Source organism: Abramis brama (assembly GCF_963993115.1).
Source record: "Abramis brama genome assembly, chromosome: 15".
NCBI classification, from domain to species: domain Eukaryota; kingdom Metazoa; phylum Chordata; class Actinopteri; order Cypriniformes; family Leuciscidae; genus Abramis; species Abramis brama.
This window is the reverse complement of record NC_139977.1, coordinates 37,638,265-37,650,770: the sequence shown is the minus strand read 5'-3', so window position 1 is coordinate 37,650,770 and position 12,506 is coordinate 37,638,265. Positions and strand designations below refer to the sequence as shown.

General features: G+C 36.9%; 1 long non-coding RNA gene across 1 annotated transcript; it reads left to right on the top strand.

Annotated features, from left to right (window-relative positions):
- The first annotated feature begins 7,642 nt into the window (after positions 1–7,642).
- Positions 7,643–8,826, top strand: LOC311097075. The gene is made up of 4 exons (XR_014609186.1): positions 7,643–7,778; positions 8,354–8,439; positions 8,526–8,592; positions 8,759–8,826. It is a non-coding gene; the product is annotated as an uncharacterized lncRNA (long non-coding RNA).
- Positions 8,827–12,506: the final 3,680 nt, after the last annotated feature.

Genomic DNA, 12,506 nt, shown 5'->3' with positions numbered 1-12,506 from the left:
CTTCAGCCCTGTGCCGGGAGCAGCAGCCCGACTGCATCCAAAGGGGCAGACAAAAACTATGCGCTTTACTCACCCTCAATGACAATTCCAGCATAGTATATGAAAATATATTTACGACATTCCAAGCCAAACCCCTAACACACCATGGGGACACTGTAGACCCACCACACATTTCGTAATTGTAGACGAGGAAGGAACAACAGGCCGTGATCAGGATGGGAAATAAAGAAATCTGAAAAGAAAAGCGAAACATTATAAACAAATACTGCAGAAATATAAGCTTTTAAGGTGTAGGGAGCCACGCCTTCAGTGATATACAGTCTATCTGGATTGAGCAGAGCGACTAATTTACATGATCACTGTTAGAGGAGGGCAGGATGATGGATAAGGGTTGCTGAAGGGCAGAGCCACCTGAAGACTAAAGTGCGTAGCTATAGCAATGCAGTTTTTCAGGAATGTTCTCACGCGACCTTAATCATGAAATTGGAGACTACTGATTGCCAGATAAACGTCTCAAGAATAGCATGATCATCTAACAAGATCTGCCTTAGTGATGGACCTAGCTTCGTTAGCACATACAACATAAGTTTTGCCACCACTTCGAACCCAAAAGGATGTTAGCAGCCGCTATAGGATAATTTCTGTGAAGCGTGATTTTTTTTTTTATTTTTTTATTATTATTATTATTATATATATATATAAAAAACTACTAAATCTTAATCTTATTAATCTTAGTACAATACTTACCTGAAGTAAGGTGACGGCATACCGATAAGATACAACCTCAATCATGCTTGATATTCTGTTGTTAACTTTTGAGCGTAGAATCTATTTCTCAGCTGCACGGCGAACACCTGACATTACTCTCGAGTTGATCTTGTAGAAATGAAGTTTATTCACGGCCGAGAGATCGCTGGCCATGCAACCAAGTAAGTCCCTTGAGTAGAAAAATATGTGAACATTTAAATCATACAGATGAGTAAATATAATGTCACTCGAGTCTTCTTGACTGTGATTTGTCTGGTGATTGGTTTGAATTATATAATCTAAACTTATAACTGTTAGTTCTACTGTGTGAAGCACATTTTGGCAAAGTCTGTGACCTTTGACCTGAGCATCCTTAGTCTGCCTTGTACATTTAATATCGAATACCCATTACATAAATATTTCTAAGACACATATTGGTGGATTAAAGTAGCCGCCAAGAACATTTGTGTTACAGTGATTGTACCATATTTCTGTTACTGAAGAACTTAGATGTAAGTATAAAAGGATCTTGATGATATGAAGAAAAAAAATAAATAAATATATGGAGTGTGGAACGGTTTATAGAGAATTATCAGCACTGTAAATGTATCATTTACTTCCTTTTTATTGTATACTCCTGCTACATATACCCATATAAGCTACATATACCCTTCATAACCATGTCTACTACGGCAAACGCATAACGTCCAACGACCAACTTGCTTCCTTTAAGGTCAGCTTCTTACTTTATGATATGGTCATATTTACATGTATCATTTACAATTTTTTTTTTTTTTTTTTTTTTTTGTAAAGTTATAATTTAACGGTATTAATTGCTGTTGTTTTATGTTTGAAAAATAGATAGTTATATTACAGAAAACGAGCTGAGATATAGGCCTACGTAAAATATATGCCCCCTTTGATTGGTCGAAGTCTGTATAAATCGAGATCTTCCCGGCGGTCGGGAAGTGAATGACAAAAACATCTCCGTAAATGCCGAAACAATAACGAATTCAGAGAAGGGCGTAAAACAAGTTGAATAGGTAGGCTACTGCTCCTTTAAGATGGAAGGCACTCTCACAATGGTGAGTGAGCAGATGAGGAGCGCGAGCTGTAATATATGGCATAACATATAAAGCCGATTTAATATCTTAATTGCACTTATTTTGTTTTAATTCTATTCAGTAACCCAGTTGTTAGTTTTTTGCAACTGCCCATGAGTGCGTGGGATCGACGACTCTGAAAATAGATTACCACTGCGCTGTGGGATATCAGTTACGTGAATCTTTGTATACACTTGCTACAATCATTTCAGCGAGCTATCCGGCCCCGTTTAAAAAGCGTTACAATGTTGCGTTGCAGACTGCAGTATGTATCGGGAATTTTTTTTTTTTTTTTTAAACAGTAGAGTAGCAAGTTAATATACTTACCTGAATGAAGTTTATTCATAGTAAAAAAGGGACATGTAAGCAGTGGCCGCTGGAAACGCGTACCTACGTAAAAGCCTTGAAAGTGGAACTTGAACTTGAAAGAAACGCTGTATGGAGATCGACTCTCATGAGATTTAAAGCTGCCACAGTCACACGCTTGTTTCTTACACGAGTGTGTCGCACTCGTGCATCGCGAAAGTTGCTGAGATCAAATCGACGATGTGACTTTTGTTGTTATGTTTGGAATCGAAACGCGAGTAAGTGAACGCCGGCGTCTGTTTCTGCGAACTGAAAGGAAGCGTAAATGGCAGCTAAAACTTTACTACGACACCTGCAGGCAATAAAATGGAACGGTAAGATCAGTCTTTTATATTTGATGTCAGGCTGTGATTGGAAGCGTGGAATTGTAAATTAATGACGTGGCAGAGAAGTCTTTCCGGTAGAACTTTCGCTTACGCTTTCATTTCTGCCTGGTTGATAACGCGGCGCTATTAAGAGCAGGCGCGCTCAACTCGCAAAATAGTTTATGGGTGCGAGTAATAAAAAACGTTTATCAAAAGTAAAGATGAAATGGCTTAGGCCGAAACGCGTTTGTGAGGACATAGTAATAATAAATGTATGAAAATAGAACCTGAGAGTGCGGTTTTTCATCTTTACTTTTGATAAACGTTTTTTATTACTCGCACCCATAAACTATTTTGCGAGTTGAGCGCGCCTGCTCTTAATACTATTTGAAGACTTTTCGTCGTTTGACGCTGCTCCTCCATAGTTAATCACCATGTCCTATGAAGATATAGACAAACTTACAGACACAAGAGCTTCCACTCTGGCCTTCTCCGAATTAGATTCCGAAAGGATTCTATTTCCACCGGATTCGACACTTTCTACTGACTTCCTTGGGTCTTTATCCCAGCGTTTGGAATTTCTGAAGAAGAAGGAAATCCGCAATTCGCTTCATGGCTCAACCCTTTCGCAATATTGGAGGAATAAACGTATTCCAAGGGGACTTAGAATCAACAAGGAACCTACTATAGGACGACTCAATGAGAGATTTTGTAAAAAGTGGTGTGATATCTTGAACAAATGCTCACTGGACCTTATGCTTTTGGTCATTGAACACGCGAATGAAGAAATCTCAAAGGTGCGGGTGGAAATTACCGACGTCCAAAATGAAATGAAAAGTAAGTTTGACACTCAGCAACTAAAAGATATTGATGATCGTTGCACCGCTCTTTTGGATAGCTACAGAAAGGAAATATCTGATGTGAAAATACGGAAATACCGCCGAGACACCTTGGATTATAAAAATGATCGGGTCTACCAGTGGCTGTCTAACCCTGTTCATGTGCGGAAAATGCGTTCTTCACGCCAAATGACTGACTCCCTTTCCAGTGGTCTTTCTACCGATGAATCTGGAAGCGACAATGCATTAACAGGTACTGCATATCGTTTTTTATCTCAAGGGGGGAGACAGGGACTTCGGTCGCAAAACAGAAGAGGAGACCTACACGGAGGGGCGGTAAGAAACACAGAGCCTGCAGCACGAAGGGGGCGGACACAGAGGTATCCAATGTAGTAAATTTGTCTAAAAGACCACTTAGTGTCGAAGAGACCGACGTTCTGTCAAAGGGTCTTTCCTTTGTTCCCTCGAAATATACTGATCCCTTTTTGACAAAAATTGAACTTTTCAAATTTTTCAGGTTAATAAAATTGAAGTCCTTTTTTTCCTGTGGAACTAGTCCTTTGCTTTCAGTTCAGCCTATAGTTAGAACTCATCCTAAGGTACATTTGGAGAAGAGCCGTTTCCGGCCTAAAAGTACATTTATGCCCCCTGTATCAAACCCTTCTGTCCAGACTTTTTGCCGGCTGGTTGATCAGGATGTTTTTCACCTATTCACAAGAGATCGACATTTCTTCCCGACCCTTTCGATCAGAGAACGTGAAGCTTTGGGGGCTCTTAGTGAAGACGTTTCAATTGTGATCAAGCCTGCCGACAAAGGTGGTGCTGTTGTAATACAAGACAAAGATTCATATCGTAATGAAATTTTTAATCAACTTGGAGACCAGGAATTCTACTCCTCCCTGAGTTGCGATCCCACGAGTCGCTTCTTTAATATGATAAAAAAAACTTTGATTGGTGGCGAATCAGACAATTACATCACTAAGGAGGAATCTGACTTTTTATTACAAACTCATCCAGTACGACCGGTTTTTTACACCTTGCCGAAAATCCACAAAAAATGCGAGGGAACTATTCCAGGCCGTCCAATCGTGGCCGGTTGCCAGTCCTTAACTGAGCCTATCTCTCAGTATGTAGACTGGCACATTAAGCCAATTGTCTGGACATTACCCTCATATTTAAGGGACACTACTGATTTTTTGAGTAAACTGATGAATGTCAATGTATCAGATGATGATTTGTTATGCACTATGGATGTAACTAGCCTATATACTAATATTCCACATGATTTAGGTTTATGTGCTTTAGAACATTATTTAAAATCTAGAGATGTTGACAAGCCTCCAACAAAGTTCTTATGGGATCTGGCACATACGGTGCTGACCATGAACTATTTCAAATTTGAAAACGGTTTTTATCATCAAGTGAAAGGTACGGCTATGGGTTCTCCATTTGCCCCTAATTATGCAAACTTGTTCATGGGCAAATTTGAAGCAGACTTTGTGTATTCTTCAAGTAACATTTTTCATCACTGTTTGAAGTGTTGGTTTCGATATATTGACGATGTGTTTTTCGTTTTTAGTGGAACAGTTGAAGAACTTAATCAATTTCACGAATTCTTAAATTCCAGACTTGACTCCATACGATTTTCATTGGAATACAGTATGTCTTCTATATCGTTTCTTGATGTTAAGGTTTTTAGATCTACTGGACAGACTCTTCAGACGACAGTATATCGTAAATCCACAGATAAGAATAATTTTTTACATTCTAAAAGTTATCACCCTCCATCTATGAAAAAAAGCCTCCCGTATAGTCAGTTTTTGCGTATAAGAAGGATTTGTAGTACTGATGAAGAATTTGAAAACCAGGTGAAAGTAGTATATAACCGGTTCCTTTCAAAAGGTTACGATAATATGAATCTCGACTCGAGTTTGGACAGGGTACGTGGTATTGAACGTGAATCACTTTTTAAGAAAAAAACAGTCATTTCAGATAATCGAGTTGTCTTATCTACGACATTTTCTCCCCTTTCGGGCAAAATCAAATCAATAGTGAATAAACATTGGCATATTTTATCGAGTGACACACAGATCGGCCAGACTTTTCAAAACCCTCCGCTTTTTGCTTATAAGAGATCACGTAATTTGAGAGATATGCTGGTTAGAGCTGATTCTTACACTTCGCCTACCAATTGGCTTACAGCCCTAGATCCGGGCAATTTCCCTTGTAGGAGTTGCATTAATTGTAATGCGATGATTATGGGTAATTCCTTTTCACATCCACGGACCGGCAAGACATATTCTGTGAGAGGGAGAATTTCTTGCCGTACGTCCTTTGTTGTTTACTTGCTTAAATGCCCATGTGGGCTTTGTTATGTTGGTAAAACAAAAAGAGAGTTAAGAACAAGATTACACGAACACAAAAGTAACATACGCAATCACGATATTAAGTCACCCGTGGCGAGACATTTTAATGAGTTTGGACATGATATCTGTACTTTGAAATTTCAAGGCATTGAGTTAGTTAAACCTTTTCAACGGGGTGGAGATAGGGAGCGTTACCTTCTTCAGCGAGAGGCATTTTGGATTTTTACACTTCAAACAGTATACCCTAATGGTTTAAATGAAGAATTGCCTTTGAATTGTTTTTTATGAAATCATGTAATTTGTCATTGAGATCATGTAAAAATGTATTTACCATGTATTTTGAAATTAATTTGTTTATACAGTTCAAATAGTATACCCTAATGGTCTAAATGAAGAATTGCCTTTGAATTGTTTATGTAATCATGTAATTTGAAATTATTTTTTATATATAATTTTTTTTTTTTTTTTTTTTCTTGTATAACTTGTTCATAAGGGTCACATGGACATTACATATGGTATGTTGTGTTATTCCTGGTGTTTCCATAATGTTGGTAACTTGATGCACCTGAAGGTGCTGATGATTTGCGGAATGAGGTTCACCTGCGATGTGTTTCTTTTAAAAAACTATTTTTTCGGTGTTTCATAGTACACACTGATGATGGCTTAGGCCGAAACGCGTTTGTGAGGACATAGTAATAATAAATGTATGAAAATAGAACCTGAGAGTGCGGTTTTTCATCTTTACTTTTGATAACGCGGCGCCGCATGACATATTACAGCAGTACGTAATATGCAAGTTACCATGTAATGGTCAGTGACATCATCACTTTGTGGAATGATATCTATATCAGTTGGATCGGTTCCATATGATATAATTAAATCGAGTGTATGATTAAGACGATGAGTTGGTCCGGTGACGTTTTGCTTGACCCCAAAGGAGTTTAATAAATCTGTAAACGCAGCCCCTAACGCATCATTTGGATTGTCTACATGTATGTTAAAATCTCCAACAATTAATGCTTTATCGACATTGACTAATAGGTCTGAGAGAAAATCTGCAAACTCTTTTAGGAAATCAGCGTAAGGCCCAGGCGGTCTATATACGGTAGCCAAGGCTAGAGATAATAGGGATGTTTTTCTAACATCTAAGAGCGTAACATTTAGTACAAGTACTTCAAACGAAATAAACTTATAACCCGTTTTCTGAGTAACATTGAGAATATCTCTATAGATTGTTGCAACACCGCCGCCACGACCAATCAGACGGGGCTCATGCTTATAGGAGTATCCAGATGGAGTAGACTCATTTAGACCGAAATAATCATTTGGTTTAAGCCAGGTTTCAGTAAGGCAAAGTACATCGAAGCTATTATCTGTGACTATTTCATTTACAATAACTGCCTTAGGTGCGAGTGATCTAATGTTTAGAAGACCTAGCTTTAAAAATTGTTTTTGTTTACTAATAGCAACATTTTCTGGTTTAATAACAATTAGATTGTTCCTAGATCCTGCAGTAGATTTATTATTTGGTCTCACTAAACGAGGAATAGACACAGTTTCTATGCAATGTTCAACACTAGTATTTATATCAGTTAAATTGGTGCAGCAGAGACTATGATTTGGACTTTTGGTTACTAGTCAAAAGGTATTTAACATTTTGGAGATGTTATCCGACAAAAGATCTGCTCCGAATCTGCTTGGGTGTAGGCCATCAGCACGGAAAAGCCTAGGACGCTCCCAAAACAGATTCCAATTATTTAGAAAGAGCAGTTTCTGCTCACTGCACCATGACATTAACCATTCATTTAGCGCGAACAATCTACTCAACTTTTCATGTCCTAGTCAGTACGTGGGAAGCGGTCCTGACACAATGATCGTTGTTTCGGGCGATGTGCTGCGTACCGTATCGATGAGTAGTATGAAGCTGCAGACTCGGAGCCTGCATCTACAGTCCCGCACCCAGAGTCCCGCATTCTCAGACCCCTCGTTTTTCGAGACAGCGCCTCCTATCAAATTGGATCGGATAAACATTTGAAGAACTTAAGCCGAAACGTGAGTATCGTCAATTTTATTTAGCGAATCATACTCATTCGATTTCTTTTTTAATCAAACTACTTTATAGCTCAACGATACACCAACATATGAATAGTCCATTTAATATTTAGTTTGTAACAAAATTTGAGCCGTTAATGTAGGCTATGTTTTTTCGCCGAAAATATTTTGATAGCTAACGTTAGCCTTTAACCTTGGACTTTTTGTAGACAAGCCATTGTAAAAATTTGATTAAAATTAGTTGATATAAAGTAGACCAATTAAATACATTAAGTGTGTTAATATTAATTATTTTACTTTATATAATTTATGTAGACTACTTAAATTAGTTTTTATTAAACGTAAGTATTAAAATTAATCAATATTAATTTAACTGTGATATGAAGTTGTTGCCAGCCATTTACAACTCATACAATTGCCTAATAATCAAATTTACTATGCCTTCACTATGTATTAACCAGTATATATTAACATGTGAGCTAGAATGTGTCATTTGGTCTTTTGTTTGGGTTCCTTCTTTTAATTTGTATTGACTGAAATGTTTTATATATTAATTAATTTATTTATATGGACAGGCCATCATTCATGGCCTATATGAGATGCAGGCATTATCCTGGCAAGAGGCTGAGGAGGTGTTCCTCTGTGGCCCTATTCACACTAGGTATGCTTGTAATTTGCATTTGCAAAAAAATATATTATTTATTATTACACAATATTTTTGACAATGGCATTCATCTTTTATTTTAGTGAAGTCGAGGAATTTGACAGTGATTGCAAAAAAAGGAAAAAAGAAGGAGCATTCGCCCACCAGAAAGTAATTATTATGCATTTACATTACATTTTACATTTATTCATTTAGCAGAAGCTTTTATCCAAAGCGACTTATAAATGAGGAGGTTTTTTTATGCAATTAAAGACGAAAAGTAAAGTCACTAACACAAGTCTTTCTTCCTTTTTTCTTTGCTTTGTCCTGTTTACAGCAAGATGATGTTTAGGTGATCGTTAAATAAAGTACAGAATTGTTTATTATTGGTGTTTTGTCTGTTCTTATTTGAGTTTTGCTTTGCATTCAAAATATCAAAAATGTTAGCAATGTTAGGTTTTGTAATGTTAGCAAGGTATAATGTTAATTAGACCATTATAGGTTGAACTGAAAGAAAAATTCGAATTTGAATAAAAAAAAAACATTGTAGCAATATTGTAGCAATATAATATCACATAATATTTTTCAGAAGATACTTCAATCTGTAATTGTATCACTTCCATCAGTAATTTTCTTTCAATTTCACCCACGCTCAAAAAATAACTAAGGGGTAATTTGTTAGTCAGAGAACACAATGAGTTTTTTTGGCACATGCATTAAGCAGGGAACGCAAATATTTATTTGGATAACTTTAAATAAAACGAGACCGTAATATAATATTGCATCCTATTGTTTTCAATGGCATTTGGATTAGGGTGTTATACGATCTTCGGAACAGCAGGAGGCGCTGTCTCGAAAAACGAGGGGTCTGAGAATGCGGGACTCTGGGTGCGGGACTGTAGATGCAGGCTCTGAGTCTGCAGCTTCATAATGTTGGTATCGATCAGATTCCTGAAGTCTTTTTTCAGAATCTCCGTCTGGCGCAGCCTGATGTCGGCCCCTCCCGCGTGCAGGACCACAGTTCCGACGCGCTCGTCATCGTTCAGAATCTCGGGAACGCGAGCAGCGATTTCAGAAACACGAGCACCAGGAAAGCAGTGACTGTGCACCTTACTTTTACCTAACGTAGCATGTACTTAACTATCTATTCAACTGTCTGTACAAATTATATTTCCGTCATTTGATGTTATTATTAAATCATCATTATATCAGTTGTCAGCTCTGGATCTCTACATAACAGTTTCTGTGTCGGTCACTGAAACACATCTATTGGTCGAGATATAGAAATAATACCTCATATAATACAGAACATACAATAACACACACAGTTACACTGACACACTTCTACTCTGTAAACTCTAGATCAGTAGATCAAGAGTTTCTGAACTCAACAATAATGCCTTAAGCAAAGCAATAAAAGCAAAGCAAAGGTTTAAATAAACCCCATTTCTTCCCCATTCTGACGTCTTTACAAATCTGTGCGTGTTTTGAATAACAGAATATGAAATATACGAAACTGGTTTGGCAGGACTGATGTGTCTGAATCTGGCTCAGATCCAGTGTTATTCTCTACATGATCAACTTCATGAAGATAAAAATGAGTAAAATGATTTTAGAGCAGAGGAAGAGCTGATGACACAAATCTGACTAAAAAAAAAATGATTCATGAAAACTGTGAATAATACAGTAACAACTTTACTATGATGTGTAAATATTTACTGCTGATAAAGATTGAGCAGAAAGAAGAGCTTGTGTTTGAATGTAAAGTGTTATTGTGTGTCAAATGTGGGTCTGTAAAATTATTAGAAAACATGAGATTAGTTTCCACTGTTATGCTTATTAATAATCAGACGAATGACATTTATATCCAAGTTGCCAGAGTGTGTTAAAGATATGGATGACCAGTAATGTTCTTATAATAAATGCTGATAATCATAAATAACATGATATTATTGATTGGCCATAATCCTGTCCACAGAATCTCTTGTAAACAATCTGCATCAGTGTGTGTTTCTTCATCATGTCCAGTTAAAGATCTGGCTGATCCTTCAGCGTTATTCACCTCAGAAACACCAAAATACAGAACATGTTTCTGATGCAGAAAAGCTCATAAAGCGTTCATGACTGGATTACTGTAATGCATTACTAGATTATCCTGATCATTATCAATCAACAAACTACAGTTATAGTGCAAAATACAGCAGCTAGAGTTATTACCAGATCAAGACAATATCATCATATAACACCAGTTTTACCATCTCTACACTGGGAATCTGTTAAACTACTTAATTATTTGAGAAATACACTAATTTATAGATGAAAACAATGCTGAAACAACACAGAGAACGAAACCAGTCTGTGTTCTGTTGATACACGCCTATAATGATAGTACATGACAATACATGTCATGCTGTCAGTTTAGCTAGTGTGTTAGCAGCCCAATAACAACAAGTTTAATATCCAAATTGCAATGATCATGTTTGTTTTTTCAAATTTGTAATTGTGCAAAACACATTGTGAATAGAACACAATTTATAGTTGTTTGTGCTACATGTGCACATAGGCTAATTACGTTTATTCTTTAAGACACATGATTGCTTTACTGTAAGTGTTGTATGAAACACTTAGGTTAAAAGGTTGTAGATAATATGCATTCTAGGCCATGTATCTTGTGTAAACTGGAATAATTGTTTTACATAGCAATTTCAAGTTGCATGTGTGACTATGTTAAATTTGTTTGTCTCCACTCTGCTATTTTCCATATAGCTGCAGTAAAACCACGTAAAGGAACAGAGAATTACCATGTGGCTACAGTGTGATTCACAATTGCATTAACCACGAAAATGTTTTCCTCACAACAGGATTCAGTAACTCTGAACTTTGCACTTTATCATTCCCCTTAACTGAAACATTGGTGTTGGAGATTGAGCCAGATCACGCCTCATACTCATTCTCAGGCTGGCTCCGTTACAACCACAGGACCACATCTGCATCACAGTTGTAAAACCTCCTCACCTCTGGTTCTGGGGAATGATGAATTTACACACAGCCACAGCTAAATGCAGCCGTATAGATGACACATCTTCACACAAAGTCAAATCTGCATCTGATTCTGACTCACAAAATTAATGCATACAATAAAATTTAAGTCTTTACATCTAGACTGAATTATAACTGTCAATATCATCCAGTAATTGTTTGTTTTGTTTTTCTTTGGATTTACTTTATCACTTAAGTAATCATTTGTCTCACCAAGTTAAATTTTAAAATGTATGTCAGTTTTTCTCATTTTTATCCAAGTACAAATATTTGTATTCCCATTAATGCTTTTGAAACATTTCTGAAACTGATATGATTTCTGCGTATTTGTATTTTGTCCATTTGACTTGTTTTTGGACATTAATTCAATTGAATCTCTGTGTTTGGTTACACTGAATATTTTGCTGATACTCTTCATGAAAGGGAAGTTGTAATTTTCTGATTGGTCAGTTTGAACTTCTTACATTTGGGGTTTTAGTCACATGGTCAGAAAAGGATAAAAGAAGATTGTGACTGTTGCTCTCTCTCTCTCTCTCTCTCTGGTAAGATTTTTCATATATGCTGGGTAAGATTATTGGTATAAGTTATCGTCATCTCATACATCTATTTTGTAACTATTTTAAGTGTAACCATAACCATATTTTGTCCATAATAACCATAATGTGCTAACTAGTTTTGATTTGGTATTGACTTTGAAGTGCTACCTTGCAATGCAATATCGTCACTCTCTATAGCAGCGCTCTCCCACATATTTAGCTCTTGTAACTGCACTTATTTCCGTCGTTGGTATAAGTGGCGGTGGGTGGAATAGACAAGAAATGTGCAGTTTTTAAAGATTTTGTCAGGTTTTGGTCACTTCTGGGTACAAATTTGTCCCCAAAATATAGTACACACACACCGGGCGCCAACTGTCAGATGTGCTGATGACACTGTGGTCCATGTTTCCACTAAAACACCCAGTCTGCAGATGAACACCTGACAAAGGCATTACAGAAGATCTCTAAATGGCTTGAGTTATCTCATTTATCTCTTAATGTTAAGAAAAC